This window comes from Piliocolobus tephrosceles, chromosome 14 (genome assembly GCF_002776525.5).
Source record: "Piliocolobus tephrosceles isolate RC106 chromosome 14, ASM277652v3, whole genome shotgun sequence".
NCBI lineage: Eukaryota > Metazoa > Chordata > Mammalia > Primates > Cercopithecidae > Piliocolobus > Piliocolobus tephrosceles.
Window position 1 is genome coordinate 58,707,715 of NC_045447.1, and position 9,538 is coordinate 58,717,252.

The 9,538-nt window shown below is 34.8% G+C and overlaps 1 pseudogene; it reads left to right on the forward strand.

Moving 5' to 3' along the window:
* The window catches only part of LOC111537203, a 25,442-nt pseudogene extending 24,183 nt beyond the window's left edge, over positions 1-1,259 (forward strand).
* The last annotated feature ends 8,279 nt before the right edge of the window (positions 1,260-9,538 follow it).

A 9,538-nucleotide genomic window follows, 5' to 3' on the forward strand; every position in this document is an offset into this window, starting at 1 on the left:
TTTTAATCAATGAAATATATATTTTTAAAATTTTAATCAGTAATGTTAAGAATTTTGGAAGCCTATTCATTTTTAACTTGTATTTCAAAACAATTCTTGACCTAAAGAGAGGTGCAAAGATAGTACAGCAAGTTCTCTTCCCTTCACTCAGCTTCTCCTAATGTTAACAACTTACAGAGCCATGAAACAATGATCAAAACTAAGAAATTAAAATTGGTGCATTAATATTTGCTAAACTAACCAAGGATAGGTAAATCTCTAACTGAATACAGAAACCCATAGGACCTAGGTATCCTGACTTCATATGCAAAGTATGGAGAGTAAAACTGGAGGCTAGGATCAGGACTAAAAATATATCTTCTAACTTTAGTGCAGATGTTTCCCATCTGATTAATAAATATCCATTTGGATTGATATTTCTAAAGTTTACTGGGAATATTAAACTTCTAATGCAAAAATCAAGAGAGTAGAGTGATATCATTTTAGGTTATATGGATAATAGACAAATGAAAACATAAGTGGAAGTAAAAATTTAGAGAAATGCTCAGAAAAATGAAAACTATTTATGCCCCATGAAAGCCATGCATAGAAAGATGGTCTTCAGAGAACCTATGGTCCAAGGTTCACTCAGACCCCAGCTCAGCCAAGTCAGCAGCACTCTCATTTCCCAATCGTCCTCTTCCTCCCTTTACTGGTGGCCCTGGTGGTGCACAGCTGTGGCCCTGTTGGATCTCCAGGCTGTGACCTACCTCCAAACCATGGCCTGTTACTCAGGAAGACCTTGGAGATTCTGGGCCAAATGAGGAGAATCTCCCCTTTCCTATGTCTCAAGGACAGAAGAGTATTGAGATTCCCCCAGGAGATGGTGGATGGCAGCCAGTTGCAGAAGGTCCAGACCGTGTCTGTCCTTCATGAGATGCTGCAGCAGATCTTCAACCTCTTCCCCACAGAGCGCTCCTCTGCTGCCTGGAACATGACCCTCCTGGACCAGCCCCACATTGGACTTCATCAGCAGCTGGAGCACCTGGAGACCTGCTTGGGGCAGGTGATGATAGAGGAAGATTTTGCTGGGGTGTTTGGGATCCCTACACTGGGCTTGAGGAAGGTACTTCCAGTGAATCTGTGTCTACCTGAAATAGAAGAAATATGGTAACTGTGCCTAGGAAGTTGCCGAAGTGGAAATCATGAGATCCTTCTCCACCTCAAAAAATTTGCTAGAAAAATAGAGAAGTAAGATTAAAGACCTGAGCTCATCTTGAAATGATTCTCATTGACTCATCTGCCATATCCCACTTGTACGTGTGACTTTGGATATTAAAACAGCTCATTTCTGCTTTAGTCAGAATTAACTGAATTAGTTTTAGCAAATACTTTAGTAATAGCATAAAGCAAGTGTATGTCAAAAATATTCAGCTCCTGGGCATCCGTACCTCAGAGATGACTACCCTGATGCTATTTACGTATCTTCCTTCTGTTTTACATGCCTTATTTTTATGATATTTTTATATTTTGCATGTTCATCTTTACATTGTATTAAAATTTACAAACATTCACTTTTTCATGTCATTAACTTTGTATTTTGTTTTATTAAATTATTATCAAAGAAAACTCTGTAAATGTTTGTATTCTAAAAATAAAGTCTACATTCTATTTTTGTAAACCAAATTGAAGAAAATACGAAAAAATGTATTAACTCATTCATTCCATTCCTATTATATGTGTGAACTGAATAAATGGCAAACTGTGACATTTCCTTAAAGAAATACAGGTGAATAAGGCAAACACAGTTTCTCTCAGTCTAAGAGGGAAAGAGACATAAAAACAGGACTAATATTTATATTATTTCAATTGCGTTAAATGCTACAAAGAGAAGTAAAGAAAAGTGATTTTCTCACACAAGAAGGAGAAATGGGAGTGAAGATAAAGACTCTGTCATTACTTGAACAGGACTTTACTGGGAAAATGTTGATCAGTCTAGAATTTAGGTTCTTATTGTCAGAAACATTCCCAGAAAGCATGTAAAAGTTCTGGACTCAGGGTCAGACTTTCTGGGATCCAACAGTGGTTCCACAATTCAATAGCTTTCTGTGTTTCCATTTTTTTCTTCTGTAAACGGGGATAATAATAGAACCTCTCACTATCTGCTTCAGTCACTGATATTTCCAGTGACATAATGAAGCTGGGCTCATAGTAGGTGTTCAATAAATGTGAAAAATGAGCATATTCCTTACTGGATAAAGTGAGGATTGACTTGTAACTGCTAAGAACAATGGCTGACTGACAATAAACACCGTCTGCAATTTAGCTATTTTATCCTTCTCATTAACATTATCCTAATTATCTAACTCTATTAAGTGGGGAGACATATTCTTTGAAATAATCTGTTCCTGACTTTTATTACAAACATGATGAAAAAAATTATTCATATTTTGAGAATATTTATTTACTAGGGGAGAATTTTGTGCAGTTAACATACCATTATCCAGAAAAAAAAATTGTACTCTCACAAATTGGCCATTCTTGTGTATAAACATTTGTGAGTGGTTTGTGTGTCTCCTTCGACTCTCTGTGAAGGCTGGATTCAATAAAGCTGAAAACACCTCCTGAGCCAGAAATGATTACTTTTTACAAGCACAGAATTGCTTGCTACCTCCAATCTACATCCCTTCTACTATTTTGCTTCGTCTTTTCTTCATCCCTGAATCTCACTCTTTTTCCAAAGGGATGTTTCCCTTTGTACATACTTTTTAAATTATGGTAAAATATACTTAATATAAAAGTTACCATTTTAACTGTTTTTAAGCATACAGTTCAGTAGTACGTTCATTTTGTTGTGCAACTAACTTCCGGGACTTTTCTATCTTGCAAAACTGAAACTCTGTACCCATTAAACAATAACTCCCCATTTTTTTCTGCCTTCTGTGAGCCCCTGGCAACCACCATCCTACCTTTTGTTTATATGAATTTTTCTATTCTAGATATCTCACATATGTGGAATCATACAGTACAGTAGGCCCTCCATATCCATGGATCTGCATCCATACATTCGACCAACCTCAGGTCAAAAATATTGAATACATAAACCATAAAAATAACAATACAAGAAAAACAATACAAATAAAAATACTGTATAACATCTATTTGCATAGCATTTTATTGTATTAGATATTATTAATAATCCAGAGATTAAAGTATACAGGAGGATATTCATAGGTTATATGTGAATACTATGCCAATTTATATAGTGAACTTGAGCATCGTGGATTTTGGTGTCTGAAGGAGGTCCTGCGACCAATCTCCTTGCAGATACTGAGGGAAGACTGTATTTGTCTTTTTGTGACTGGCTTATTTCATTTGGCGTAAAGTCCTAAGGTCCGTTCATGCTGTAGCATGTGTTAGAATGAAGCTGAATAATACTTCATTGCATGTATATGCCACATTTTGCTGAATAACATAACAAGGCAGAACAATATTCCATTATATAAGGCCGAATACTAATCCATTGTAAGCATAATGGAATATACATAAGGCTGAATAATATTCCATTATATGTATATACCATATTTTGTTTAACCATTCATTCATCCATCAATGAACACTTGGGTTGCTTTTGCCTTTTGGCTATTGTAATGCTGCTATAAACATAGTGTACAAATATATCTTCAAAATCCTGCTTCCAATTCTTTTTTATATATACCCAGAAGTGTAATTGCTGAATTATATGGTACTTCTATTATAAAGCAGTGCTGGGCTGCACTGCTTTATAATCCCACCAACACTGCACAAGGATTTCCATTTTTCCTCATCCTTGCCAAGATTTTTTTTTTTATAGTAAACATCCTGATAGGTGTGAGTGATATATTCTTGTTGTTTTAATTTGCATTTCCATAATGGTTGGTTATGTTGAGAACCTTTTCACCTGTGTCTTAGTCCATTGGAGATGCTATGACAAAATGCCAAAAACTGGATGGCTTATAAACAACAGAAATTTATTTCTCACATTCCTGGAAGGAAGCTAGGAAGTCCAAGATCAGTGTATCAGCAAATTTGATGTCTGGTGAGGGCCACTTTCCTGTTTTAATAGATAGCACCTGCTTATGTTATCATATGGTGGAAGGGAAGCTAGCTCTCTGGGTTCTCTTTTATAAAAGCACTAATCCCATTCAGCCACAGAGGGATCCACCATGATGACTTAATCATATCCCAAAAGTGCCCATCTCTTAATACCATCACTTTAGGAGTTAAGATTCCAATGTATGAATTTTGGAGGGCCACAAACATTCAGATCATAGTAATGTGCATGTTGGCTCTTTACATGTATTTTTTGGAGAAATGCCTATTCAAGTTATTTGTCCATTCTTTAAATTAAACTTTTTATTAATTGTTGAGTTGAAGGAGTTACTTATATGGTTTGGGGATATTAACCCTTTATCAGATCTACTAGTTGCAAATATTTTCCTGCATTCCATAGGTTGCCTTTTAAATCTGTTAATTATGTTCTTTGATGCATAGAAATTTTACATTTTAATGTGGTCCAGTTAATCTATCTTTACTTTATTCACCTGTGCTTCTGGTGTCATATCCAAGAATTCATTGCCAAATCCATTGTCATGAAACTTGCCATGTAAGTTTCTTCAATTGATTTTACAGTTTTATATCTTATATTTGGATCATTATCCATTTTGAGTTCATTTTTGCTTACAGTGTAATGTAAGAGATCCAACTTCATTTTTTGCATGTGGATATTCAGTTTTCCCAAACCATTTGTCAAAGGGATTTTTTTCCATTGTGTAGTCTTGGCACACTTGTCAAAGATTATTTGACCAGGCAGGTTAGAGTTTACTTCTGAGCTCCCATTCCATTCCATTAGTCTATATGTCTGTTTTTATTCAAGTGCCATGCTGCCTTAATTATTGTAGTGTCATAATATGTTTCAAAATTAGGAAACATGAGGCCTCTTGCTTTGTTTTTCTTTCTTAAGATTGTTTTGGCAATCCAGAGATCGTGACGTTTAGGATATATTTTTTTTATGTCTGTTAAAAATGCCTCTGTGATTTTGATAGAGATTGCATTGAATCTGTATATCACTTTGGAGAGTATGAAGATTTTGACAACATTAAGTCTTCCAACCCATGATGGATACAAGTAAATGTCTTTCCATTCATTTTAGTCATCTTTAATTTTTTCAGTAGTATTTGGTAGTTTCCAGTGTACAGGTCTTTCACATCCTGGGTTAAGTTTATTCCTAAATATTTTATGTTTTTTGATGCTATTGTAAATGAGAGCATTTTCTTAATTTCCTATTAAGATTATCCACTGTTAGTATATAGAAATGCCACTGATTTTTATTGATTTTTGTATACTGCAACTTTGCTCAATTCATTCATAAGTTCTCTCTCTCTTCTCTCTCTCTCTCTCTCTCTCTCTCTCTCTCTGTGTGTGTGTGTGTGTGTGTGTGTAATCTTTAGGTTTTTCTACATATAAGAATATGTCATCTGCCAACAGAGATCATTTCACTTTTTCCTTTACAATTTGGATGCTTGTTATTTCTTTTTGTTGCCTAAATACTCTGGCTAGGATTTGAAATACTAGTTGTAAGAGCACATTCTTGCCTTTTCCCTGAACTTAGAAGAAAAACGTGTAGTTTTTCACAGTTGAGTATGATATTTACTGTGGAATTTTCATATAATAGGCCATACTATGTTGAGGTAATTTCCTTCTAGTCCTAGTTTGTTGAGTGTCTTTTTTAATCATGAAAAGATATTGAATTTTATCAAATGGTTTTTCAGCATCAACTGAGGTGATCATGGTTTTTCCTCCCTTCATTCTGTTCATGTAGTTTACTACATTGATTTATTTCTATGTGTTGAACCATTCTTACATTCCAGGAATAAATCGCATGTAGCCATGTTCTATAATCGTTTTAATGTGCTGTTAAATTTGGTTTGCAAGCATTATGCTGAGGGTTTTTGCATCAATATTCATCAGAGATATTGGTTTGTAGTAGTTTTAATATCATGTCCTTCACTGAATTTTATGTCAGGTTAATGCAAGATTCATAAAATTAGTTTGGAAGTGTTCCCTCCTCTTCAATCTTATGGAATAGTTTGAGAAAGATCCTGTTAATTTTTTGAATTTTTGGTAGAATTCTCTAGTGAAGCCATCTGGCCCAGGGCTTGTCTTTTTTCAGGGGTTTTTAATTATTTATTCAATCTCCTTATAGGTCTATTGCAAATTTTTATTTCTTTATGATTCAGTCTTGGTAAGTTGTACATCTCTAGGAATTCAACCATTTTTTCTAGGTTATACAATTTTGCTGAAGTATAATTGTTTATAGTTTTATGATCTTTTATTTCTGTGGCATCAGCTGTAGTGTCCCCTCTTATATTCCTGATTTTGTTATATGAGTATTCTCTTTTTTAAAAAGTAATCTAGTAAGGGTTTGTTGATTTTGCTGAACTTTTCAAAAAATTAACCCTCAGTTTTAGTGATTTTTTTTTATAATTGCTCTTCTATTCTCTGTTTTATTTATCTTTGCTCCAGCTTTATTATTCCCTTCCTTCTGCTAGATTCGGGGTTTATTTATTTATTTGCACTTGTTTTTTAAGTTACTTAAGGTGTACAATAAGGTTGTTGTATTAATCTGTTTTCATGCTGCTGATAAAGACATACCGAAGACTGGGAAATTTACAAAAGAAAGAGGCTTATTGGACTTACAGTTCCAAATGACTGGGGAAGCCTCACAATCATGGTGGAAGGCAAGGAGGAGCAAGTCACATCTTCCATGGATGGCAGCAGGCAAAGAGAGAGATTGTGCAGAAAAGTCCCATTTTTAAAACTATCAGATCCTATGAGACCCATTCACTATCAGATCACATCTTGTGAGACCCATTTAAAACTATCAGACCTTGTGAGACCCATTCATCTATCAGATCAGATCTTGTGAGACTCATTTAAAACTATCAGATCTTGGGAGACCCATTCACTATCACGAGAACAGCATGGGCAAGACCAGCCCCCATAATTTGATTATCTCCCACCAGGTCCCTCCCACAACATGTGGGAACTATGGGAGCTACAAGATGAGATTTGGGTGGGGACACAGAGCCAAACTATATCAGTTGTTGATTTGAATTCTCTTCTTCTTTATAAGTTTTTATGGCTGTAAATTTCTCACTTAGCACTGCTTTCACTTCATTGCATAAGTTTTGGTATATTTTGTTTTTTAGTTTCATTTATTATTTTCTAATTTCTATTGTGTTCCTTCTTAAATTTTTCTCATTTAGACATACATATGTTTTATTTTTGTCTCTGTGCATTGGGATGTGAAATCAGACCACTTTTACTTTCTAGGAAAGTGAAATGAGAAAGAAAGACACCTGGTGTTGTAAGGACTATAAAGAAACATTGTACATTTCAGTTCTTTTTGTCATATTTACATACTCTTATTGACATAAAATGAAGATGAAAATAAAACACATCCAGGAGTAGCAAAACAAATTTGCATAGCAAAATATCACACGAAAAGGGAATATACATAAGTCCCAAACACAATCCAGGGAAACAAACAAAAATATTCCAGCAGGGCATGGTGGCTCAAGCCTGTAATCCCAGCACTTTGGGAGGCCAAGGCAGGCATCTCACTTGAGTTCAGGAGTTCGAGAACAGCCTGGCCAACATGGCAAAACGCTGTCTCTACCAAAATTAGCCAGGTGTTGTTGGCACGTGCCTGTATTAGCTACTTGAGAGGCTGAGTCAGGAGAATTGCTTGAACTCAGGAGGCAGACATTGCTGTGAGCTGAGATCTTTCCACTGCACTCCAGCCTGGGAGACACAGCAAGAATAAAAAAAAAAAAAAAAAAAAAAAAAAAAAGGTTCCTTTTCCAGTATTGGATAGACTAAGAATAATAGCTTAAGCAGGATTATCCTGCATTCAAAAGCTATGATGATTAGGTTAAACTCTAAAATCCAATACAAATGTGTTGACTGGATTATCTTATAAAAGTTATTAATTTTTACAAAATACATTTTTGGAAAGAAATTTCATTTACTATGGAAACTCCTGTACCCATTTCAGAATTCCGAGCATTTTAATGATAAAAAGAGTTTAAGTTAATTAACGACATAAATAGTTTAAGTAAATTGTTAAAAATAATAAATACTACAATGCATTTGGTTTATTTAGAAAACTGATCCTATCTGATCTCTATCCTCATATAGACATGTTGATTTTATACTGTTGTCATCTAAATATCATCAAATGATTTCAAGCCTAGATTTCTGGGTGATGGAACAATGAAGTCCCAACAATTTATAGTTCACACACACATTCTGGGAAGTCGGCCTTACTTAACAATGGCAGGAAAGGTAGAAGATTAATGACTTGGGGATTACAGGGGTACTACCCACAAAATGTAGTGTGATTTGTTGTCTGATTGCTCTAAGCTGTGTGAATCAGGGAGAGTTTGAGTTTGGACATTTGGCTCGATATTATAACACCTGGCTGGTTAATTTCTACTATAAAATGTAGAGGGTAATTTAGAGATGAGGTCATAATATAGTTTAATATAGTGCTATGCAAAGGCTGAAAATTATATTCCTCTTGCATTTGAATTCCCAGTGCCATATATACCTTAAAGGAATTAGATATCCAGTGGGTTTGGCAATACATTCTAAAATCATTATTGATACTTAGTAAGAGTAGAGTGGAAATATTAGCCATTGTCTATTATAATCCTAACAAATACAGCCATGATGAAACAAAATAGCTTGGTCACCCATGAATGCCTTTTAGTATAAAGAGAAAGTCTGATAAATTGCTTCAGCAAAAATTATTTCTTGAATAAGTACACTAGGCCTGGTTCTGAGGATAAGGCAGTTAATAGGACACAGTCCAGTTACTAAAGAGATGATTTGCCAAAGATGATCCCATACTCACCGTTTTAAGAGAGGGAATCTAGAGGAATGAGGCAACTTAACTTGCTATGAACAAAAAAAATCCCAGCACTTAGGATTAGAGTTGTAAGTTAATGCTTAACATGATAATATTTATCCAGTTATAAATTTAGGACAAAGATGGTTTCTTTTTGTTTAATAGAATTGACTTGGTTTAGAAACTATAAACATATGTTGAGGAATTTAAACTTTAATGCAAAAATACAAAAAAATGAAATTGATGATATTTTCAAAGTTGTGTATTTCCACTGGAGATGGCATTGCCCCCAAGGTTGTAGAAATTAATTCTTTGGGGTGTGAACAACTCTCAGATATTACAATAGTTTGTGGTCCTCCAAAGCTCAATTCTTACATAATCTTATTCTCTAGTGTTCATTTTCCTTATTGAATTTTGTTGTGTATCACACAAGACATACTGACATTGAATTCAGTAGAAACAGACAAAATACATGCACAATCAGTGTTATAAATCTATGGCAAATAGATGGCTTACTGGAGGACTTTCTTTCCATCATTTGCTGTGATTGCCTTTCTTCCAGACGTTGCTTATGTTTGAGCTTTAGGGATTCTGAGTAGTAGGCAG